This window comes from Amblyomma mixtum, chromosome 6 (assembly GCF_055824585.1).
Source record: "Amblyomma mixtum isolate Tamu chromosome 6, ASM5582458v1, whole genome shotgun sequence".
Lineage (NCBI taxonomy): Eukaryota > Metazoa > Arthropoda > Arachnida > Ixodida > Ixodidae > Amblyomma > Amblyomma mixtum.
The window spans coordinates 66,724,899-66,749,906 of NC_143017.1; the positions used below are offsets into that span (position 1 = coordinate 66,724,899).

Below are 25,008 nucleotides of genomic sequence, written 5' to 3' on the forward strand. Positions count from 1 at the left end.
GCCGAGCACCATAACCACTGAACTACCGAGGCGGCCCAGCACACTTTAGAATTTCCAAAGTGTCTTCGGTATTTTTTTGAGGAAAGGAAATACGGAAATAAAGGAAATACGAAACCAATAGAGCGGGGGGCTTGGAAAGCAGAGGGTAAAATTAGTAAATTGGTTTTTGAGGAAAGTAAATGCGCAGTATCTGTCTCACACATCTCGGTGGACATCTGAACCAGAGGGAAGGCGCATAGGTGCCCTCTTAGAACAGTGAACACCTCAATCGTGCTTTAAGGTGGTGGTTCCACTGCCGCCATCTTGCGAGTAGTTCATATTCTGCCACCAGGCTACACTGATCCATCACTGAGAAAGTGTCAACCCGTCTTGCCCCCAGCGACCCGAGACTGGTTTTGGTTGAGATGTTGAGATACGTGTCCGGTCCTTTTTTGACCCGTGCACCCGTGCTGCGTGAAGGCTTTTCTTTTGTTGCTGCGCCTGCCTTCAGAGGATGACAAACGAACCATGGCAAGCCCGGCTGCTAGTCCCCGTCGTGCGTGGGGGGAGGTGTTGGCTGGGGTGGTTCCGCATGCTTGTTTCTCTGCCTGTCCCTCGCCAAAGCCAGAGAGTGGGGCTTCCTTTATTCGGTCTATGGTTCCGGAAGGGTGAAGGGAAAAAGTTGGAAAGCCGGGGCAAAGAGGGTACCGTCTTTGTCCAAACGGCGTCAGAGGTGGGGTGATCCTTGTTCGGGATAAGGATGCCAGCACGGGAACAGAGGACCGTTTCCTTCTCTCTCTTGTTTAGCCTTGGCTAAATAGCCGCAGAAAGCTGTACCGTCGATGTTACTATCTGGAGGGCCTCCTTTGAGGGAATGTGCCGTTTCGTTCTTAAGTTTTACCCGACTACAGACTTTCCTGTTTTCAATGTCGTGACATATATTAGTGGGAGCAAAGAAAAAGAAAAAATAATGCTGCCCAGCCCGCATCGCAAAAGGCACAACGTCGACACAGTGGAAACTTGGGAGAGTTAGTGATAATTGTCGACATAATTGCACAGAGCAAATTAGTAAGTAAGCGAAAAGAGGAAGCGGACGCCAAAAATAAGGAAGGTGTGAAATAAAGAAAATTAATTATGTTTATGTCCCATGTATATATTTCTAGCGTTTTTTTTTTCAATGAACCTTATAGTTGAAATCGGTGCCTTTCTTGTGTCCTTCCTTCTGCCCTCGTCTTTTGCGCGTTCAATCACTTCGTCACTGTTGATGCATAGTAATATTAGTAGTAGTCGGAACACTCCAGGTCTAGAGTGTAACCTGCTAACAATAGACCAGAATTTTGAGCCTTTCCCGGGCGCGGCCATTTTGCACCGACTGGCGCGCCGCGGTGCGGGCGTTTCTTTGGGGACTGCGGGGCTGCGGCAGTTCCGCGGCCGCGCGTGCATATAGCCGTGCTTCGGACGCTAAAAAAACATTGTCGAGCATACTTCCGCTGCGTGGCTGTGTTTCAGGAAGTATTTACGTTATCACAGCGATAACATTGACGCGTTTTAATGACATTTAGTTTGACATTCAGGCTAATTGTGCCGGCACTTAGAACGCGCTCGTGCTTATATCGAATTCAGTCGTGGTGCTCCACCGCAAAGAAACTTTTTGTTCAATATCAAGCATTAGGTGTGCGGCTAGCATGCAGTTCCGATTCCCGTGCACTCTTATTCCTTCCTGCCGGCCGGCCATAAAGGCCCCTCCCCCCTTCCACAAACAGGGCTTTCTTTATCAGTTTATCAACAAATTACCGCTGTGAGCTCAACTGAGTCGCAGCGCCAACAGAAAACAAATTTTGTCATGGTTTATGCAACCTGGTGCATAAAAACGTACTTTAGCTTAATTTATCGAAGCTTGAATAGATATGAGCTCCTGATCCAGCTTTCACTAATTCTGAGGTCCGAAGTCGCGTTATTTTATTCAGGAGCTCTCGCCGCGTGTGAGAGCGTTGCGTAGCCGTTTGGCTAAGTGTGGAAACGTAATGAAATCGCGCATATTTTTCTATGAATAAGGTAGATACCGCACCGCTGTGGTGGCTCAGTGGTTATGGCGCTCAGCTACTGACCCGAAAGACGGGGGTTCGATCCCGGCTGCGGCGGTCGAATTTCGATGGAGGCGAAATTCTAGAGGCCCGTGTAGTGTACGATGTCAGTGTACGTTAAAGAACCCCAGGTGGTCGAAATTTCCGGAGTCCTTCACTACAGCGTCCCTCATAGCCTGAGTCGCTTTGGGACGTAAAACCTTAATAAACCAAACCAAACTAAGGTAGATACCAACAGCAGAAAGATACTATAGATAAACCTTTACCCCCCAGATACCTCTGAAATGCGTGCGGAAAAAGCAGCTGAAATCGGTAGCGGTCGTGCTTACAATCCTGTGCATGAAATGTGTTTAATGGGAACAAGAGCAAGCTCAGCGCAAGGATGCCGAACACGTACTGGTGATCGAAAACACGCGCTCCGTCGGGACAACCTAGTCTGCAGCTCGCCTATCCAGTTACTACTCCGCTGAGTCAGATCAGTAGATCTACATTCTGATGCATAAAATTATCATAGATGATATCGCACGTAAAAGGCGACAACAAACGACACGACAGCGCAGAAATCTGCTTACAAGTGCCGGTTTCCAGTCCGTACACTACCTGGTCGACTACCCTCGGATGTCCCCGTTAACGAGTAACTGCGCGCAAGATAACCGCAGTGCTGTCTGGAAGAGGGAAAGTGTGAGTAGTGACGCACAGCACACACCCTCATACGTTAGCTGATGGAGCACAACGGCAGAAGCGAACACGTAAACATGCGTTCTACGCGCGGCGCCGGCGCGACCCGCAGTCCCTCGGGCCACGCTCGCCGACAGATGGCGACTGGTGTCGAGAGTAGGAGCGCGCCCGCAGCCTGCGTGCGAGGGTAAAAAAATCTGGTCTATAGCGCTGAAAAAAAAAATATTTTTTTATCAAATGATATTGCATCTAAGATAAGAAAACTATAACAAAGACAGCTATACAATTTAGTCAACGCTCAGCGTATGCCTGTCCAACCTTATAAACTATGGTTGGTAAAGAAAAAGGTAGAGAGAAGTAGGCAATTGTCAATTTCTGTTCACTCTTGAGATGAGTCGACATTGCGCAGGAGACGTGAAATTGCTATTGAAAGGGTTAGCACCGCAGGGTGTCGGAATGTGTTTACCTCAGAAGCAAATATTCGTCGTACATGCGGCGGCACCTTGCAACCAATTCCGATCAACTTCGACGGAATTTTGCCAAGGCTCACAAAAATGCAGTATACAGATGCATACCATTCAAGAGGCGGACTCGAGACTTTTTTATAGACATTGTACGAAGAAGAACGGAGGGGGGGGGGGGGGGGGCGAGGTGTGCAGGAATGCTGCCAAAAAAAAAGGGGTCGGCTACAAAGCGATAGTTCTGTAGGCACTTAGGGCGACCCCCTCCCCTCTCTCGTTTGGACCCTCAACTTCGTGCTCTTATTCATTTTAGACGTACGTCTTTCTTGTATCCAGTTTGCATCATTAGGTTGCTTATTCCGTCCAGAATTTTCCATCGCGTGCTGAAATGTATATATTTCTTGCCTTGCGTCGATTTGCCTCGATTTGGTTGGATCAAAGATTGAAAAAGTGCGCCCGCGTATGTGTGTGTGTATGCGTGCGTGTCCACGCGCGCGTACCTGGAAACTGTAGGAACAGCTGCTGTTTTCACACCGTCTATTGTCAGGAAACTGTAGCCTCGTTTACATGAACCCGACTTCGGCGGGTCGAGACAGGAGATCGAGTTGAGCAAGGTCAGCCCAACTTGACTGCATGTTTACATGAACTCGATTTTAGCGAGCGCGACCGGTTCAACAGCAGCGGCACCAAGCGTCGAACGGCGCAGCGGGAAAGGGCAGTGGCAGCCGGGAAGATTGCGGCATGCACGGCTGCCTCGCAGGCGCTACGGCGCAAGCGAATAACAGGTTCGCATTTATCACCTCTCCTTCCACTAACCCGACTCAGACCGGTTTACGTGCTATCTGCTGTTGGGGTCGAGTGAGTCAACCCACCCCCCGCAGCGGAGTTGACTGGACTCGCTCCCTCGACTCCCGGACCCGACTCGTTTACATGAACCCAGTAACCGGTTTTCAGCTCAAATCCTCCACTCAACCCGTCATGTAAACACCGCTTATAACGTGCTTGTAATCATTTTCCGAGAATTCCTTTTCCTGCGGCGCTAGTCTACCCCGCCTGCAGGAGGGGCGCACAGCAAGGGGAGGGGGTGGTCCTTTGTGCCAGTTCCGGAAGAGGGGACCTCACAGCACTATAGTCGGTTACAACTAAAGAACGAAGAGGCATGCAACTCAGAGGGAGCCCTCCAGCCAGTCACGTCGATTTCTGCGGCTGTGCATGCAGCCAAGCCTGCGAAATAGAAGGAAGGAGACGGCGTTTTGTCCCCGTGTAGCCGAGAGTGGATGTCCTTTGTTCGGGATAAGGCTAAAAGAATAATAACTCAAAAAGAAAGGAAAAGATTTTGCTGCCCCGGCATCCGCCATCGTCTCTAGGAGCACCTGAGCTGGAGCAGGGGAAAAGACAGGGAGAAAGGCGAAGGTACTAGTAGGTGTGGTGCCCCCGTTTATTGTCTCAGCTGCACTGGCCACTAAAGGGGGAGGGGGGGGGAGAGGGCTGGGCTGCTCACCTTTCGCACAGATCCGCGCGAGAGCGTCTTTTTCGCAGAAGCGCTGAATGTTACAGGTGGGGTCATATTCGGCAACAGACGGTCGTGGCAGCTTCAGTCTCCACTGCTGTCGCGGCGCACCTGTGGAGACCGAACAGAAAACTGTTCGGTCGACGCGATTGGCTGGGCGGTCTCCTTTGATGGGCATGTGCTGCTTCGTTCTTGAGTTGTACCCGACTTATATACCATATGGATCCATTTCAGCGGTGGAACATGGCGCCCTCTGAACCACGGCATTCGTTTGAAAGAAGTGCGAGTCTAGTTCAGGAAAACTGCACCTGCTCCATGGTTAGTGCTGAAATAGTGCAGCTGCGGCCGCCATGCGTTTGCGGGTTGTGATAAACGGCGGAGACTCAAGAAACTTTCACTCGTCAACAAGCTAGAACGCTGCTCGAGTTCTCCAAAGAAACGGATCGAGGCTGGTTCATGGCAACATGTTATTGTGATGTGCTGTTTGCACATTTCTTCATGAGATACGAGAGGTTGGCTGCCGCTGATGTAGGCTGTAAACAGCTGGCTGCAATTCATTGGCATCGCAAAGGCTAGCGGCGACCAGGCCTGCACTCGACCATCGGTTTTGGAAGCAGACAGTGCCAAACTGCGCTCAAAGTGCCGGAACTAGCGGTACACACCCGCCGCACCGCCGCTGCCGCAGAACTTTGCCGAACTGGTGCATTGAGTGCAGGCGAATCGAGCGCTCTCCAACTTCCCCTCCACAGTGCTAGCCGGAACAACGAACAACCGGCAGCACGAAGCGAAAGCCTGTCTCTTCCCTTTCCTGTCGCTTTAGCAATGCCTGTCCTCGAAAAATAATACGACGCCCAGAATGCGTTTCGTAGCGTCAGGTGAAAAAAATTGGCAGTGGCTTAGCTCTGCTATGCCTGGATATACGTAGCGTAAAGTGATCCGGTCTTTCGGCCGCACGTTTCGCCTTGGCTGCTCGACGGCGAACTGCCAGGCGACAACCTCGGGATCGGAAGAATTTACATTTTCCAGTCTTCTGCGCCGTTTGGCAGCGGCTCGACTCTCCTTAGCTTACCAGAGCTTACATGTTGAGCGCGACCGTCATTTCTCCGCGCACCCTCCTCGCGCATGCGCAGTAGCGCGCGGCGCAACTGTCGTAAACACGAGGTCACGCGTCGGAGAGGAGCGCACGCCGGCGGCGCCGGCAGCGAGGAGCTCGCACCGGCTGTGGCGAGGAGGCGACGCACCTGCGGACCTGCGCCTCTCGTGACGTCACACGGTTCTCGCGCATGCGCATAACAGGCGGCGCACACTGGCGCAAAACTCGGCTCTGACCCGCGTAGTGTGGCTTTACTAGCTTTACGCTACAAAACAATCCAGCAAAGCAATATGGCGGAAATCTGCTTGGAAGTTCGACACACACTACATAGGGCAAAATCGAGGGAAACGTGCAAACATCGTAGAGGTATCGTTCCCTCTCGTGAACACCTCCTGATTGTAAATGTTTAGCAGCGCCACACTCGTTATTTTTTTGAACTGTGATTATTTAGTACACGTGCATGTGTGTAGATGGCGCTACTTACTACATTTATCTACATTTATCGCATGTCGCTGCGTTATTGATATTATTGTTTGTATTCTGTGGACTTTGTTCTTGGCAATTGTTACAAGTTGATTAAAAGAATGAGAGACCGACATTTTAAGAGTATATTTGCCAGAAAAAAAAGAAGCCGCGGAACGTTTCAAGAGCTTGTGTCCTTCATGACGAGAACAAAAAAGGTAGCTAAAATCAACTAGACATTGCGCATTCCCCAAAAGCCGTAGAGTAAAGGCGATGCTTAGCCGCGTAGAGCGAAGTATTAAGTTTCTTCACGCAAAATCTCAAAACTGCCACGCGCTGGTTACCTGTACAGTATTGCATTCCGTTTTTAACTATTTCGAAAAAACGCTAACTTTGATCAGGAATAACTTTTAAACTAAACATGGCAGACGGATAAAATTTTCAGAATGGAAGGGCAATTACACGATCTCAAACTGTACAAAAAGGCGACGCAGTGCAATGCATATCCCAAAAGTTATTGCAGATTACATTGTTCTGTTTTCTATGCTTTTCAAACATGCGTGGCTAATAAACTAATCTATACACGTACTTCTAAATGCTTAAATATGTTCATTAGCATCCGATCTCAAAGTATCCCGAAATATATTTCTCTAGGTGCAAGAGGTTTTTCACAATTTTGCATTTCCTGAGACAAGTTGAGCTCAACTGCCAGTTTTTATCTTTGCGTTTTCTTTTACAGTTGAAACAAATTTGCAGCTACCGTTAAACCAAATGCATCTTTTGAAAGCATAGAAAACTAGCTTTTCGGAGATATCTGAACCATATTTATGAAGCGAACGAGCGAGGTACAGTCGACGTACAAATATCACCAAAAATGGTTCCCGCTCACCGTCAGAGTGGGACCGCCACCTTAATCTACGTGGCGGTAGTGACATATGTGCGCTGCATGCTTTGGCATTGACAACGTTGCGCCAGAAATGCTGCCACCTGCCACCTGCCAGGGGGGCAGGGTGGATGGGGTATTTATAATGTAGATATAAAGACAAGCGGGATTTTCTTACCACTTATGCGGGAGAACATCCCACACCTCTCGCTCGTAACGGCTCCCACAGAAAAATACTTCCCTCACCCCCCACCCCAACCCAACCCGAGAGGACTGGGAGGCGGCCCTGCTCGGCTGCCACGACCTTCCGGCCCTACAGGCCATGGTCCGGCGTGCACGACCGGCGGTAGAGTCAAATGGGCTCTCGGAATAGGGACCCAACCTAGTATTGTTAGGGGGGTGGCGCACTAGGGGCCACCTCCCAAACTACCTCTCTATGTGTAACTTGTAATAAATGCTTTTCACCACCACCACCACCACCCACAGCTGTGACAACCTCGCGAAATACTTGCGCGGATCACGTCTTAGAGAGCCATGCATTGGTGCAGCAAGTCGAGCACATATCCATCTATTTCTCCGTCCACAATGCTACCTTCATGACAATCAGGAACTCTTAGTGGTGTGTTTCTTGAAGAAGGAATATGAGTGAAAAATAACAAGTTGTCTGTAATTGTACATAAATGTCTTGCTCGAATTCTTTGAGTTAAAAAATAGGTCGGAATGGCCGGTTGGTCTGATCGTATGCTGGGCACTTCACGTCTTCGTACGCTCGTCCGGTGACACGTTGCTGGTTGGGGCCGCAACTCCAAACTTCTTGAGAAGCAAAACACTGATTTATTGGACTGGAACAAAATACAAGTACTAAGAGAAAAGGCTGTTTAAAAAAAGGCTGTTTAAAAAGGGCTGTTTGAAAAAAGGCTTTTAAAAGAAGGGCTGTAGAAAAGCGGCCGAGACTGAGACTCGGCGCGCTCATCTCTTCTCTTTTTCCGCAGCGGGTTTTAACACCTTGTATAATTGGGCGGAGCTTTATCAAATCCGCTCTCGCCCAATTCCAACCAATACCGCCGCGATGGCACCGTACATACAAGTGGGCGGAGCCCAGTGCTCGCCAGAGCCGGACTCTGGCGGACCACGCACTTTTCCTAAAACATCCGCACTTTCCGAGGCGCCAGCAAAGTCGACTCCTCAGGTAGACAGTCGGGGGTTTAAAGGGGCTGCGAAACACTGCCTGGGGGAATACCGGCTATACTTAGGTGGGTTCTTTATGTCACACAGGTGCTGACTTTAATTACAAAAATAATTACAGGAATCGATGCACAGGAACGGGAGTTATTCAGTGAAGAAATTTCAAAATACAAGCAAACAAAACGCTGCCCTCAACTCGATTTTGGCGGGGCTTGCCACTCCTATTTCGCTCTCCCAATGACGGCACCTGGCGCAACCAATCAAATCAAAACAGCCAGCCAGAGCACGTCGCGGAAGTTTGTACTCCATGGTTGCCTGCTCTCTGTAACTCGTTCTTGCTGAGACTGGCAGCGTTGTTTCCATGCCAGAGCGCCCCTGGTGGTGTATTTTTATTTTACTTGCTTTGCAGGGCTTTTATCTAAGACAAGCAAGTTGTTTTTGTTGATCTAATATAAAACGCAGACAGGTGACAAAATGTGTCTCTATTTATTCACACAATTTGCAGTATATTTAGTGTTTGTCCGGTCATCAAGCTCGCGCCAGGTGATGTCATATCCGCTGCTAAAAACCCGCTACTGTGTGGCGACACCATCAGAGCCATGAAGTTGTTTTTGGGAGGAGATTAAAATATTAAAAAACGGAATGTACGCGGTATTACCGACGCTAATAGTACCATTATAACTCACTGTATGCAATCAACAGGCAAAACAGTTAACTAAGATTGTGTTTCTGGGCCCCTTTAAGAAGTCGCCGACCTCACTGTCCCCCACCGCCCCTTGACAGCTCATCTCTCTTCAATGGGAGACGGTCGCCGACCCCTGCTCCCTGTTTCCCGCGGCCTTGGGCAGCGTCCGAGGCGCGCGACCCGCTGTCACCATTCTCGACCCCTTCATATTTCCGACGGACACGGTAGTAATCGGCCAGAGGGGGAAAGAAGCTGAAACAGCTGATGAGCTAGGAGAAGGTAAGTGACGCCAACCAAGTAAAATACAGGAAAAACACGACGTTTCGGGACCGGCTCGGCCCCTTCTTCACGGTGTGACTACGGGCGAGCGCAGCTTGGCTTTTTAAGCCCCTGTGTGGAGGACCTGCGGGTCAATGGCCGCAGCCCATGGACGTAGCATGAGGGGAGAGTCCCCAGGGAACGATTAACATTCTCTCGTGTTTGCTGTATGTGCCACGACTCGAGTAGAAGCCTCCTGCGTGGGTTAGCTTCCGTTTCCAATACAATAGAGGGTTTACAAAAGTAGGTCTGGCAACAGTGACAGGCACGCTGACCTTGCTACAGTGTACTAGAATAGGGGCAGTGTGTTCAGGCGGCGGAGCGCGCCACGCACCGTCGTGAAGCCGGCAGCGTAGACAGGTCCCGGATGTATGTGGTGGCGCTGCAGTCGCACCGGCTGTACGGACGCGTTCTCCGTGTGTTGCGGCGGGTTGCAGCGTGCTTCTTGAGCTCCACCTTGCTTGTGAAGAAACGGGGTGTTTCGGCCGCACGGGCAGTGCTAGCAGTGTGATGTTTGCTGCGGTGTTCGCGAGTGAGAGCCAATGCCTAATCGCCGACGGCAACGTCATTGCTTTGCGCCGGGGTGCGACACCGGCTACAAGTGGGCCCAAAGCGAGCAGCCTTCCCTCTTCGCCGTGCCGAAAGATGAAGGAAAAAGAAAGGTTTGGGAACGAAACCTGCATCGAAAAGATAAGGTCCTTGATGAAAGTTGCTCGGTCTGCGAGCGTCATTTCGATCCTTCTTGTATCCTACGGGATTACGTCCACATTATAGAGGGGAAAGAGGTACGCATTCCGCGAGGAAAGCCAGAGTTGCTGCCGGATGCCGTACCTACGCTCCTACCAAACACGCCGGGATATATTTATCGAAGAAGACGCCGACGCCTCGGGCGCCAAGAAAGCGGAAGAGCCGTACGGTGTGTTCTGCTGATCCCAAGAGGCCTTGTGCTGAACAAAACAGTCACAATGACGCTGTAAAGGAACTCGCTTCACTTGACACGCCATATTTGCAAGGCGACGCACTTGAACCGCAGCTGTTTGAGGCAACCTCTGTGTTAGGCCTTCGCTCTCTCGATGTGCCTTCGGTGTACTGGAGTTCACACAACGTGCCGGGCCATAATGGATTTGTATACTGCAAGCTCATAATGTGCAAGTCCGAAGAAGTTGTCTGTGAAAGGGCGGTTATATTTACAGAGCACGACGGGCCTGAAGTCAAGTACACGGCGCATCTCTACGGCAGCATCGTCGAAAAGGGAACCATTCTGAGTCGTGAACAAGCAGCGGACGTTCTTTTTAGAACTGATTCGCATCGTGTCTGCCTTGGTGCCTTGCCAACGAGCCAGATGCCCAAGTCCAACTTAACAGAAGGCCTAGAGCAGCAGGTCACCATCCGTAATGGGGCATACTACAGCAAAAAATGCGCAGGAAAGGAACAATCTGAAGGTATGATTTTTTGTGTCCTGTGCGTAAAGAATATAAATGCACGCAAGCACATGATAATTTACAAAGTCATTTACTATGGTGTGTGCCATACTTTTTATAAAGTCAGACTAATTTCAATTCCCGGAATAAAGTTTTGTTTCACTTGCTCTTTGCAGGACAAGCATGCATCTCCTGCCGGTACACCAGAAAGGCACTTCAGTCACGAAAATCAAGGCTGAAGGGATTGATAAGAAAGCGCACCCGGACCACTGCTGCTAGACTCCGAGCAGCAGCACAAAAAAATAGGAGACTGTTTTCTCGCTGTGCGCGGTTAAAAGACCGGTTGAAGCAAATGCAGGAGGAGAACTCCCTAAAAAGCCTGAAGAAGTTTTACAGGAACAGATTGCATCCCTGCCTTTGAAACAGCAAGATTGTGTCCGACAGTGCTTTTCAGCTGCCAAGAAGAAAAGTGCGAAGGGTAATGTGTACTCAAAAGATTGGATCTTAGAATGTATCCTTATGAAGATGAAGAGTGCCAAACTCTACGAGCATTTGCGTAAGCACAATATTCTCTCACTTCCGAGCAAGAGCACACTGAAGCGTTACTTGAAGCTGTACAAGAGTGGCTTTGGCTTCAGCACTAAAATACTGAGACAACTGAAGCAGAAAACAAGACACATGAGCACATTTAGCAGGCGTGGAGGGCTCTTGGTCGATGAACTCAAACTATCGGAGCACCTGAACGTGACGTCGTCCGGGCATATTGAGGGATTTGTCGACATGGGCTCTTTTACCGAAGGAGGAGAGAGCGTTCCCTGCGACCACGGGATGGTGGTAATGTTCATCCCCTTTACTGGGAAGTGGACGCAAATAATTGGTTGCTTTGCCACTCGAGGAAATGCGAAAGCGGAACTCCTTGCTAAAATAATAATAGAAGCAACAGTACTTGCTGAAGCCAGTGGACTTCTTGTTGATTTTATTACATCTGACGGAGCCTCATGGAACTGTCGCATGTGGAAGATCTTAGGAATTGGTGTGGAGTCAGGAAAGGTGACTTGCAAGTCTGAGCACCCTGTAGATCCTGCTCGTCACCTGCATTTTCTGTCTGACTTTCCCCACTTAATCAAGTGTGTCAGGAATACATTGCTCAGCCACCCACTGAACACTCCGAATGGGATGGTAAGTATTTTGTCTTCATAAGAAGTGTCACTTAAATTCGGTTTGTTCCTGACTATTGCCTTATTAATTGCTATTCGATTTCATGTCGATGGCTTATAATAACCTGCAGATTAATGTTGTTGAGTTGCACTGAGCGAGTGAGTATACATTAAACTCTTACTAGTTACAACTATAATTTCAGGTTTCCATCCAACCTTTGAGGCAAGCGTTCAGAATTGACAGCGGGAACATCACTCTCAAGGCGATGCCCGGCCTCACGCTGGTACATCTGCAGCCGAATGGCTTTGAGAAAATGCGAGTGACGCTTGCATTTCAGCTGTTTGGGGACCGTGTTTTGAATGGTCTGAATTTCTACAAAGACACGTTGGAATCGTCGTGGGGGAAGATTGATGCAATGTTATCATTTTTCACGTAAGCAGAAATAACTATTAACGTTTCAGGACAAGTGAGCAGCGAGTACAAGTGAATTTTTTAAAGATGCACTTTACCATTGTGACATTCTGTCTTTGCTTCTTCTTTAATGTGGTCTGTTCATGTTCTCGTCCTTACTTTTCTTCACCGCAATGTTTCTGTCTAAAATAGGAAAACCTTTCAACTTCATGCATAATTATATTCTGTGCTCGTTGCAAAACATTCTTATGCTTGTCGAACCACAGCCCATTACTGAGGATCCCATGTGTTTGTGAATGTCGTTGATTGATTGATGGGGTTATGCACCACGAAGTGGCACAGTGGGCTTTGAGGAGCGCCGTAATCGAAAATTGTGGAATAATTTAGTCCACCTGAGATTCCTAACTGCACACAACAATATAAGCACATAGATGTTTGCAATGTGCCCCCATAAGAATATAACCGCCGCTGGATACCACTTCATGTTGAGCAACAGAAAACCGTAGCCAATGAACCACTGTGGTGGGTGAGCGCTGTTCAGAATTACCGCCTTCAGGAACGTGCATATCAACTGTGTTCCTAGTTTCCCTTACAAGCGTTGCAGATAAATGATAACTTTAGCCTATTTATGAACTTCGCACTGTTTCAGGGCTATCAACAAGCTGATCAAGATCATGACTTCTCGGTTCCCAGCCAAAGCCCTTCGTCCAGGATCCGAAAATGTGAAGACTCTGAAGGAATTCCTCGAGTTTTTGTCTCGCTGGGAATCACATGCAAAAGGAGTTGGCGGCTTCTTGAGCCAGTCGACAGCAGATGGGCTCCGTTTGACACTGTGCAGCACTTTGGCCTTGTTAGAGTATTTGGGGGGAGAGGGTTTTAAATACCTATTAACATCTCGACTAAGTCAAGATAAGTTGGAGAACTTCTTTGGTATTGTGAGGCAGTCGTGTGGATCCAACGACCACCCAACGCCATCTCAATTCTTGATTGTCGTCAACTGCCTGTCTTTCTATAACTTGGCAAAAGCAATGCAAACAGGCAACACTGAGGCCAATGAAGATTTGGTCTCGCTACTTCACTCACCTGATAAATCTGATATGGAAGGGAACGTTGCATCTCTTGATGAGTTAGTTGAAGCTGGAAATCTGACGGTGGTAGAACAAAGGCTAAACAGTACTCCAGCTGAGCACCGGGCTTACGTGGAGGAAAAGAGCGATGACCGCCTCGTTCATTACGTGGCAGGGTATGTTGCGCGGAAATTTCTTACTCGCAACAAATGTGAGCACTGCCGCTCTCTTCTTTTGCAGAACTCAAATGTCAGCAGCAGAGTCTCAAAATTCACAGAAATTTGTGATAGGGGAGGCTTGCTGTATCCCTCCAAGTTGCTTTTTGAAGCAGTAAAGAAACTTGAGGGGATATTTACAATCTTCTTCAGCCAAGAGGAGCTCTGCAGCGACAGCATAGTCGATGTCATGATTCTAGTGAAAGCCAAGTTTGGCTATGCCATAGGGTGCAAATTGCATGCTGATGATTTCACATCAGCAGTTGTGCGCTTTTATGTCTTAACAAGGCTGCACTTTTACGTTAAAGGTCTTAATCAGTCAAGAGAAGCACGACGAAAAAGGAAATTGCACTTGAAAGTTAGCCGTTGTTCTTAGCAGGCTTGTGCAACACATATGCTGACGCTCCTTTGCGTTTTTTTTATCTAAATACACGGATTTTTTTTTGTGCATTCCAAAGCCAATTTTGTAAATATAATTCAAAAATGAATTAAGGAATTCATTTAAGCACATTAATTCCGCTGTAGGTCTCCGTTGTTTGGATTGGAATGTACTCGCTCTTTTTCTGTGCTTAATCCCTTTTACTTGGCCTCTTTCCTACCTGTTTTATTCCTTTCATTCAAATGTGTGATGTTGGTGTCTCTCAGACTCGTACATGAGCCTGACGTTGGGGAGCTCTTCATGACGTAAATAAAAGTCACGAATAAACTGTGCAAATCCAGTCATTGCGGGTAATTCGCGAAACCGGAGGATAGAACGAGGGACAAATGTTTACCATGTTTACCGCGAAAGAAGGTAAATACCAAGCAGGGAAGGCCTTTGGCTTTGGGCCGTGTACAGTTTTGTGTTTTCTACAACAGCGGCTGCATTTTTATGAGTGCGAACTGCGCAAGAAAATGCACCTGGAATCCGAGTTGCTTCAACTCAATCGAAGCCCTTTACTACGGTGCTACTTGAAGCGCGAGTGTTGCTTGCGGATATTAAACCCATTAATCAATGTTTTTTTTGCGTTAACTTCTGGTTACGTTGTAGCGTGGCTCAACAGATTTAACGGCTTTACTCCACTATTTCGGTGTCTCCAAACCCTTTGCTGTCAGGTTTGTTAATAAATCCGTCTAATGAGCGTTGTGATGCGCTAAAGTACACATATAATTAATCTCTTATGTGAACGTCAGTTCCAAGCATGCATCTCCACATCCTCCGAGCATTTGCACGTCTGTTCGAGGCGGAGGATGATTACAACACTTCTAAAAACGCGCAGCGCCAGCGCTGCGCCGTTGGTTCCGTACAGCCCATGCTCCTGTAGCGCCATCTCGTGCTTTCTGCATGAAGCGCCTCAGCGGCAAGCGCTCCTGAACACACTGCCCCTATTCTAGTACACTGTAACTGTAACCTTGCCTGACCCCACAGTGGCGGCCATCTTTGGATCGCTTCGTCCGTCCGCTCCGTGTCCGTCCGTCAGTGCCCGCCGTTGTGTCCGTGCTTGTAACGTTTTCGCCAAGTGTACTGTGCGTGGAACGGATTTTCAATGTCAAGCGAAGTCCTTTCCTGGTCTAGGGACCTCTCTTTTGTCCCTGACGGTTTCTGCCAGCGATGGCTAGAGGCATATTTTGAGAGCCGAGGCGTGGTGCGTTATAGTGAAGTCTTTCCCCACATCTCTGCGTATTGCAATAATCCACTTCTTTCTCAAAGCCGGGTTGCTTGGGAAACCATGGAAGGAGACCTGCACAAATAATAAACAGGTTTTGTCAACAAGCACCACATTATAGCTGTGGATGCTATACTTTACAGCAGTACAGGAAAATCTGATCACACCAGCTCTTGCGCGAAGCAGGCATGGCGCGGTGATAGCTGATTTTTAAAATTTCTTATCATTTCAGCACAGTTCCCTTTTCCCGAGGCCGCCCATTTCAGCTCTTGCATATGAGGTTAAAGCTTGAAATGCCTACTAACAGAGGAAATAAACAAGAAATCGTCATCTTTACAAAACCAACTGACTTTTCGGGTGGCTGTCAACTAAGAAACCATCATGGGATTCGAGAAAACCCACTAGAGTGAAACGCAAGCTTCGTTATTTTGTGGATCGCGCTGGCGAGTACTCATAGGCACAGACTATAAACCTGAGCTGCGCGCTCTGGACGCGTACCGGACTTCGCACGTGACATATCAGGCGATAACATCTTTTGAAACGGGCTGGATGTGAGCATGACGCTACACGTGTGCTGCCTCATCTTTTCCTGCTTTACAGGACGCCGCGGCTTTTGCAGGGGCTTTTGTAGAGTGAAACAGGCAGCTTGGGCGCCCTAGGCAACCATTTTGCCATCTGCACAATGCACGGCCATTTCACACAATGGTTTGAAAACTAGCTTCGGTAATCATGCCCTTGTAATAAGTCAAATAGAGAATGGCGAATGCAATCCACGTACAAAAGGCTCCAACGGATCTATTCGAGCTTTAGCGTTCGCTACACACGTATTGCTCCTTCTCCAGTGTCATTTTCCATCTCAGCACAAGCTTTCGTGAAGTTCACAAGGCTCCATTGCACGGAAAACAACCTCGCTGTTTCAGGTGATCGCGATCGCGTTCTATGAGCTATCTCCCAGTCAGAGGTACATGCCGTAATGCCTGACATGCTGCAAGTGACACTTGTAAAGCCGATCAAGAATGCAAACGAACGGTCGTATACACACCTTGTTTCCGTGCGCGTCTACGACGCTGCGCTGGCTGCAGAAAGGCACGCAGCAACATGCTGGCATTCCGAATGGAGCTTGGTGCTAGCACCGACTGTTGTGATGCCAACAAATGACGCAATCACTTGCGGGAATTCCAATGAAGCTCGCTGTGCGTGCACGAGTTCCACGAGGGCTCACGTTGGCGCGTACTCTCCGGGTACAGTGAACTGTCCTCCGAGTACTCCGGGCGGCGCGGTCGGACTGAACCAAACATGGCCGCCGTGCGCTGTTCATGTTTTTCTCACTAGATGGCGCTAACTTTTGTAAAGGGTCTATTGTGCTGTCGAAGTCAATTGGGTGGTCACACCCTTCGCAGTGTTCGGCCACGGCGCTGCGTTGACGATTCATGTGACGGACGTCCGCTCTGTGTTGGTTCATCCTTTCCGCGAAGTTCTTCGTTTCCCCTATGTACGACGCCGGGCAGACGGAACACAGAATTTTGTACACGACGCCCTGGGCCTTTTCTCTGGGCTGCCGGTTTTTTGGGCGGGGGAGAAGGCGACCGATAGTGCTGGTCGGTTTGTGCGTTGTCAGCACCCCTTCTTTTCCGAGAATGCGACCGAGCGTCTCGCTCACGCCTCTCACGTAGAGGATGCAAACACGTTTCCGCTTCTGGCATGCGTCTGAGGAAATAATAGGCCGGATTTTGTTTTGCCTTTCTTGTTTCCTGATAATGCGCCGGATGAATGAGCTTGGGTAGCCGTTCTTTTGGAGGTCAGAAATGACTCGGTTCTTCTCCTTCCTTTTTTCTTCACGTGAGGAACATATGGAGTCGACTCTCTTCAGTAATGACGTCACGACAGATGCTTTGTGCGGGATGGGATGGTTCGAATCGAAATGTAGGTACCGTCCTGTGTGGGTTGGCTTCCTGTGCACCGAGGACTGCAGGCCTTTGTCGTGCCTTGTAAGTAGGACATCCAGAAAAGGCAGGCTGCCCTGCTGTTCATGTTCAACAGTAAATTGTATGGCCGGTTCAACTGAATTTAGATGACTCTGGAGGTTTTCTATCTCTGAGGTTTTCACCACACAAAAGCAGTCGTCTACATAACGGAGGAATAACTTTGGCTTGGGATTAAAGGAGGAGAGGGCCCGGCTTTCGACGTCTTCCATGGTTAGGTTAGCCACTGTGACTGAAATCGATGCCCCCATAGCAGTTCCGGTTGTTTGCTTGAAAAATTCTCCGTTGTAGGTGAAAAAGGTACTGCGCAGACAGAGGTCGAGAAGGCGACATACCTCATCGACGTTGAGTGGAGTTCTCTCGTACAGCGTTTGGTCGTTTTCGAGTGCGCGGCGAGCAACGGACACAGCAAGGGGAACCGGTACGCAGGTAAATAACGACACCACGTCAAAAGAGACTAGGCTTTCGTCTTCCGTAGTCACACCGTGAAGAAGGGGCCGAGCCGGTCCCGAAACGTCGTGTTTTTTCTGTATTTTACTTGGTTGGCGTCACTTACCTTCTCCTAACATTACATTTCCCAACCAGACAGACTTCTGTCGAATGTTTCCTTTTCAGCTGATGAGTTGCGCTCAAATTTCGCATTAGGAAACAACGTAATCGACGGCAATTTTTTTTCCAAGAGGCAGATGAATGGGTCCAGTAGGTGCGACCCCCGGCTGTCGACACATTTCTTTTTTTTTTTTTTTGTACCAAGAGAATAACTCGATCAGAGAGCAGAGTGGCAACGAAGCTACACCAGTCGAAATATATACCAGCAGGAGACTCAGTCTGCGTGCCTTATTTTTTGCCGCTTTTCACTGCACTAAGTAAAGAAATAAAAAAGTAATAAGCTGAGCGTATCGAAAGTCCGTAGTGATCACGCTTCATGCTTGCTTTCTCCTCACGCCACGCAGGAAAAATAAAATGAATGCACTCAAACGTAGCATGCACAAATAATGCACACAGTGGAATTTGTTGCCCTAATTTTCCGAAGATAATAAACTCGACGCAGACATCGGCGTAAGCCGTAAAGTGTAGCTTTATATCAGCGAATAAAAGCTGCGATGGCATGAAAAGTTCGGCATCTGCGCTTTGTGTTACTTCTACTGCATGAATCTGTGCGCACCTTCGTTGCAACGCCAAGGAGCTTTCGATGTAACGCTGGTAAACCTTCGTTGCCCCGTCCGTTGTGTCCGACACCCTCAGAACACAACAGAAAGAAGCAAAATGCATACTGTCGCAGCACTCTGGTAAAACAGAGCCTTTGTAAACAAAAAAAAAACATTTTATGTTCCTTTTCTTTTCAAGAAAGTTTTCAAGAAATGCAGACATGTATAATATCTATAACAATTTTAAAACCTGCCCTAAATTAAAAAAAAAACAGCACGTTTCAAGCACACGTCTGGGGCATGATAAGCTTAGCTTCTTATTCACCGATAAGCGTGATATAAATAACTTGTAAGGCTCTGTATTTTGCATGCACTTCAACACCGCATGTTTGACAATCCCTAGCGATTAATGCAGAAGTATTGTGAATTCTGGGCACGGCCAGGAACGGATTGTGGTCTAGTAGTACATTTTAAGTTTTTGGAATTCATAATAGCAAATTGCGCAAACAGAACATTCTTCTGTGCAGTGAGTAACCGCACGTGGTGACTGGGGGCCGTATACCTGGTCAGAAGGCAAAAAAAAAAAGTAAAAAGTTGGTATGAATTATGAAAACCGCTTGTGTTCCCCGCTACTTCTAGAAGGAGATATGCTCGGTGAAGAGCAGTAAAAAACAAAAAAAAAAGGAAAAACAGCTCTCATTAACATCCGAAAACGGAAATCAATATTCTGTGTTCACGGGGCTACTCGCTACACAGCAAATAAAGCCCTGCAATGATTTCAACACCTCGCACTTCAAAGCTATGCTTCCAAGTAAAATAAATAAATAAATAAAAAGACAGGTCTCACCGAGATTTGAACTCGGATCGCTGGATTCAGAGTCCAGAGTGCTAACCATTACACCATGAGACCTGATTTACTGTTCCGACGCCGGGAATCGAACCCGGGCCTTCTGGGTGAAAGCCAGATATCCTAGCCACTAGACCACGCCGGAGACGGTGGTCGGTCGGGGAGCGGCGGAACCGGTTGCTACCTCCGGCAGGCTCCGCGATGTGTCGCTATAGTCGTTAGTGTGGCGCGTGCATTTGACAGTCGTATCTGCCGTGCGGGTACGATTGTTCTCTCTTCCTTTCACTTCGCTGATCAATGGGCAACTTCTTTCTTATCAGACTGCTCTGCCTGAGTGGAAAGATTAAATCACCTCCCTCCTGCTGTGTTCTATCGTGCAGTAAAGGCCGCCCCCTGCTGAACTTGCCTTCTCTTGGAATCCAGCTGTTACCGATAGTCGTTAAGGACAACGGAATGGCTTCTAACAGAAGGCAAGGGTAACGGGGGACGTAGGGCAGAGCTGGCAAAGGACAGGGTTAATTCGAGAGACTTGGGGGGGGGGGGGGGGGGGGCTTCGTTCTGCAGTGAGCGTAGACAGGCGGATGATGATGATTATGAAAGGCTGTTTCACATGTTGCGATTGCTGCTGCAGAGGCGATTTCAAACGTTCTACTGCAGAAATGAGCACCGGTGCGATCGCTGCGCAGAGCAATTAATCAATAGTAGTTAACGAACGAAAAAAAAAAGAAAAACTCTTAGGGCCATTTCACATGCATGCGATTCTCGCCTGCGACGCTGCGAATTCTGTCGGTCTGCGACTGACCAATGGGCAGCGCCGAGACGGCGCGTGACGTGTGGTCACGTGGGAGAGCTGTTGCCGAGGCGTACGCAAAACTGTTTATTCTAATCAAAACATATGAAATATTGCCTTGCATCTAAAAACACGCTCGTCATAACATCATCAACACATTCCGCGCAGCATTGCTGTGGCGTTTAATCGTGGGTTGCCTATGCGAACATCGAGCAACCTCGCGTGTCCCTCCGACCGAATTCGCAGGTACGCGATGTGAAAGCACTGAGCGAAAATCGCACTGCGGCGTCACCGACTAGGTCGACTATTTGCGTTCTAGTCGCAGCATGTGAAACGGCCCTAAAACGTTTTTATCGAACAAAAAATGCACAATAGCGCAATATAATTACTCATAGCTATAAAATCAACGCATAATATGATGTTTGACGTTTATACTCGCCAAAGCATTTCTTGCAAGTGAAAGGCTGCTCGCGCCTCACCGACTGAAATATAGCAGCTGCGATTGGTGTCGCAATGACAGTGCGACAGGGCCGTATACAGGGCTGAAAAAAAGAGATGTTGTTCAAGAAGCAGGACCGTGAACGCAGATGCAAGGGTAAAAGACTCGGCTATCCGTCATGAAAATTCAATATGCATGTCGTAAGTACATACACATACATACATACATACACACGCGCGCGCTCATGCATGCACCCACATACATACATACATGCATACATACATATTGACATACGTGCATACATACATATATAAAACATACATACATACATACATAAAACATACATACCTACATACAGACATGCATACATACGTACATACATAAAACATACATACATACATAGTACATACATACACACACGCGCGCGCACGCATACACACATACATACATAGATACATACACACATACATACGTACGTACGTACATACATACATACATACATACATACATACATACATACATACATACATACATACATACATACCTCGTAAGTACATACCTACTCGCCACGTAATGACGAAGGCTACTTTGTTTTAATCAAGTCATGAAAGGAAAAAAAGACAGGAGCAATCGCGAGAAGAGGATGACTAGGCAGAGTGCCCCGGCAGTTAGTTGAGACAGGCAGGTGTCAGTCACCGGTCATCTGTCACAAGTGCAACTAGCCTTGTTGTCAAGCATCTGTTGGCGACGGAAGACCGAGCTGCCCAGGCATGGCATGGTCACAGCAGACATGTTAGTACCTCCATGACTCATCGGTCAGGACCACGGAGCTCACAATCGACAAGGAAAACAAATAAAAGCACGTTCCTTGTCGGCTCCTGCGACCTCCAAATTCAATACAGCTGTCACCTCCATTCCATGCAAAGATATCGCACCACCGTTATCAAGCGATGTTCCTGATGGTATATCATACAAGTGATCATAGAGTTAACCGCATGAGATGGAAGACATCAACAGTGCCAGTCTCGCTGAAGCGCGAGCACCGGGCCGCGTCAACGGAGTGAAGATGAAACATGCTTCACTTTAAGACGTCTCTTCGGTGTCAAACAAGTCGCAAGGTAAACCCCTGAAAGTTGTTCAGGCACCAGCGGCGGCTAGTGGAAGGGGATCAAACGGCTCGAACTTCACGCTCGTCAGTGCCTGGAGGAACAGGGAATCGTCGACGTCCGGTCAGCTAAGGAAACTACCCTTGCTCTAAACTATTTGCCCTACAGCAAGGGGAAAGCAGAACGTCCTACTTCCATCCCCTCGAACCAACACTTCTCAATGAGCTATGTGTTCCGAGGGGACACGGATATAGTACAGCAGATTCAGAGTTATCGGTACCCGAGAGCTTCCTTAACGTAGAAATGTCGCATGCTGTGGACGCGATTATCGGGCAACCGAAGTTGTCCCTAAGGCTGTTTGACATGATGCGACGCGCACGATAAAATACGGCCCAGTCGCACTGTCGTTGCGACGCCAATCGCAGCTGCTATTTCACAAGCGGACGATTTCAGTCGGTGCGGCGCGAGCAGCCTTTCACTTGCAAGAAATGCTTTGGCGACTATAAACGTCAAACATCTTATTATGCGTTGATTTGATAGCTATGAGTAATTATATTGCGCTTTTGTGCATTTTTTGTACGATGAAACGTTTTTTTTATTTTACGCTCGTTAACTCTTATTGGTTAATTACTCTTCGCAGGGATCGCACCGACGCGCATTTCTGCAGCAGAACGTTTGAAATCGCGCTGTTGTGCAGCAGCAATCGCAACATGTGAAACCGCCTTTCATAATCATCATCATCAGCCTGACTACGCTCACTGCAGAACAAGGGCCTCTCCCATGTTTCTTGAATTAACCCTGCCCTTTGCCGGCTCTGACCTACGTCCCCTGTTATTCTTGCCTTCTGTTAGAAGCCAGTCCGTTGTCCTTAACGACTATCGATAACGGCTGGATTCCAAGAGAAGGCAAGTTCAGCATGGGGCGGCCTTTACTGCACGATAGAAAACAGCAGGAGGGAGGTGATTTAATCTTTCCACTGAGGCTGAGCAGTCTGATAAGAAAGAAGTTGCCCATTGATCAGCGAAGTGAAAGGAGGAGAGAACAATCGTACCCGCACGGCAGATACGACTGTCAAATGCACGCGCCACACGAACGACTACAGCGACACATCGCGGAGCCTGCCGGCGATAGCAACCGCTTCCGCCGCTCCCCGACCGACGACCGTCTCCGGCGTGGTCTAGTGGCTAGGATATCTGGCTTTCACCCAGAAGGCCCGGGTTCGATTCCCGGCGTCGGAACAGGAAATCAGGTCTCATGGTGTAATGGTTAGCACTCTGGACTCTGAATCCAGCGATCCGAGTTCAAATCTCGGTGAGACCTGTCTTTTTTTTTTTTTTTACTTGGAAGCACAGCTTTGAAGAGCGAGGTGTTGAAATCATTGCGGGGCTTTATTTGCTGTGTAGCGAGTAGCCCCGTGAACACAGAATGTAGATTTCCGTAGTCAGATGTTAATGAGAGCTGTTTTTCCTTTTTTTTTTGTTTTTTTTTACTGCTGTTCTCCGAGCATATATTCTTCTAGAAGTAGCGGGGAACACAAGCGGTTCTCATGATTCATACTACCTTGTTTTTTTTTTTTGCCTTCTGACCAGGTACACAGCCCCCAGTCACCACATGCGGTTACTCACTGCACAGAAGAATGTTCTGTTTGCGCAATTTGCTATTATGAATTCCAAAACCTTAAAATGCACTACTAGACCACAATGCGTGCCCGGCCGTACTCGCTAGGGATTGTCAAACGTGCAGCGTTGAAGTGCGTGAACATATAAAATATAGAGCCTTACAAGTTACTTATATAACGCTCATTGGTGAATAAGAAGCTAAGCTTATCATGCCCCAAAACATGTGCTTGAAACGCACTGTTTTAATGCGTAGCATATTGCAATCACTCAGTTCAGCCCTTGGGCGCGGCCGGGCAGCCACCAAACCACGTGACGTGACGTCACCAAACCATGTGAAAAAAAAGAAAAAAGAAGAGAAAACAAAAAAAGGACGGCTGAGCATGGTGGCGGTTGCCACCGCCCCGTTTCAAAGGGGGCGCTCCTATCCATCCATCCATCCGTCCATACGTCACGGAGGAAAAGCTGCTGAGAAAATCGAGTGCCGCCAAGCAATACATCGCGCAAAAAGACCGCGCAATATGCAACGCATTCTTGGATTAACCAAGCTGAGCCTGGGCATCTTTTTTTTCTTATTTAGTGCAGGTTTCAAAATTGTTATAGATATACATGTCTGCATTTCTTGAAAACTTAAGAAAGAAAAGGAACATAGAGATATGTTTTTTTTTTGCTTACAAAGGCTGTGTTTTACCGGAGTGCTGCGACAGTATGTATTTTGCTTCTTTCTGTTCTGTTCTGAGGACGTCGGACACAGCGGAAGGGGCAACAGGGCTCACACATTTTGTTAATGCTTGGTCAGCCAGTGCAGCACATACGCTGCACGCTCTCTTTAAGGTCTCGCATCGAACGCCACCATCAGCGTTGCAACGAAAGTTTATTAGCGTTGCATCGAGAGCTCCTTGGCGTTGCAACGAAGGTGCGCACAGATTCATGCAGTAGAAGTAACACAATGCGCGGATGTGGAACTTTTCATGCCATCGCTGCTTTTTTTGCTGGAATAAAGCTACACTTTACGGCTTACGCCAGTGTCTGCGTCCAGTTTATTATCTTCGGAAAATTATGGCAACAAATTCCACTGTGGGCATTATTTTTGCATGCTACGTTTGAATGAATTCATTTTATTTTCCCGACGCGGTGTGAGGATAAAGGAATCTGAATTGAACAGTAGGCAAGCATGAAGCGTGATCCCTACAGACTTTCGATACGCTCAGCTTATTACTTTTTTATTTCTTTATTTAGTGCTGTGAAAAGCGGCAAAAAATAAGGCACGGAAACTGAGTCTCCTGCTGGCATATATTTCGACTGGTGTAGCTTCGTTGCCACTCTGCTCTCTGATCGAGTTCTTCTCTAGGTACAAAAAAGAAATATATACCGACAGGCTGATGATGATGATTATGAAAGGCTGTTTCACATGTTGCGATTGCTGCTGCAGAGCAGCGCGATTTCAAACGTTCTGCTGCAGAAATGCGCGTCGGTGCGATCGCTGCGAAGAGCAATTAACCTATAATAGTTACGAACGTGAAAAAAAAAAAAAAACTCTAAGGGCCGTTTCAGATGCATGCGATTCTCGCCTGCGACGCTGCGAATTCTGTCGGTCTGCGACTGGGAGCGACGTTGGTCTAGCCGCAGACGGCCTCCGACCGAGTTCCGTCCGGTTGGAATTCAGTCGCAGCGTCGGTCTGTTCGCTCTGCGTCTGACCAATGGGCAGCACTGAGACGGCGCGTGACGTGACGTCACATGGGAGCTGTTGCCGAGGCGTACGCAAAACTGTTTATTCTAATCAAAACATATGAAATACTGTCTTGCATCTAAATTTAACACGC

General features: G+C 48.1%; 4 non-coding genes across 4 annotated transcripts; 2 read left to right on the forward strand and 2 right to left on the reverse strand.

The window, feature by feature from the left end:
* Positions 1–19,224: 19,224 nt before the first annotated feature.
* On the reverse strand, positions 19,225–19,296 carry TRNAQ-CUG (transfer RNA glutamine (anticodon CUG)). Its single transcript has one exon. It is a non-coding gene; the product is annotated as a tRNA-Gln (tRNA).
* Positions 19,297–19,306: 10 nt separating this feature from the next.
* TRNAE-UUC (transfer RNA glutamic acid (anticodon UUC)) lies at positions 19,307–19,378 on the reverse strand. The gene has a single exon. It is a non-coding gene; the product is annotated as a tRNA-Glu (tRNA).
* A 3,356-nt stretch (positions 19,379–22,734) lies between these two features.
* Positions 22,735–22,806, forward strand: TRNAE-UUC (transfer RNA glutamic acid (anticodon UUC)). The gene has a single exon. It is a non-coding gene; the product is annotated as a tRNA-Glu (tRNA).
* A 10-nt stretch (positions 22,807–22,816) lies between these two features.
* TRNAQ-CUG (transfer RNA glutamine (anticodon CUG)) lies at positions 22,817–22,888 on the forward strand. The gene has a single exon. It is a non-coding gene; the product is annotated as a tRNA-Gln (tRNA).
* The last annotated feature ends 2,120 nt before the right edge of the window (positions 22,889–25,008 follow it).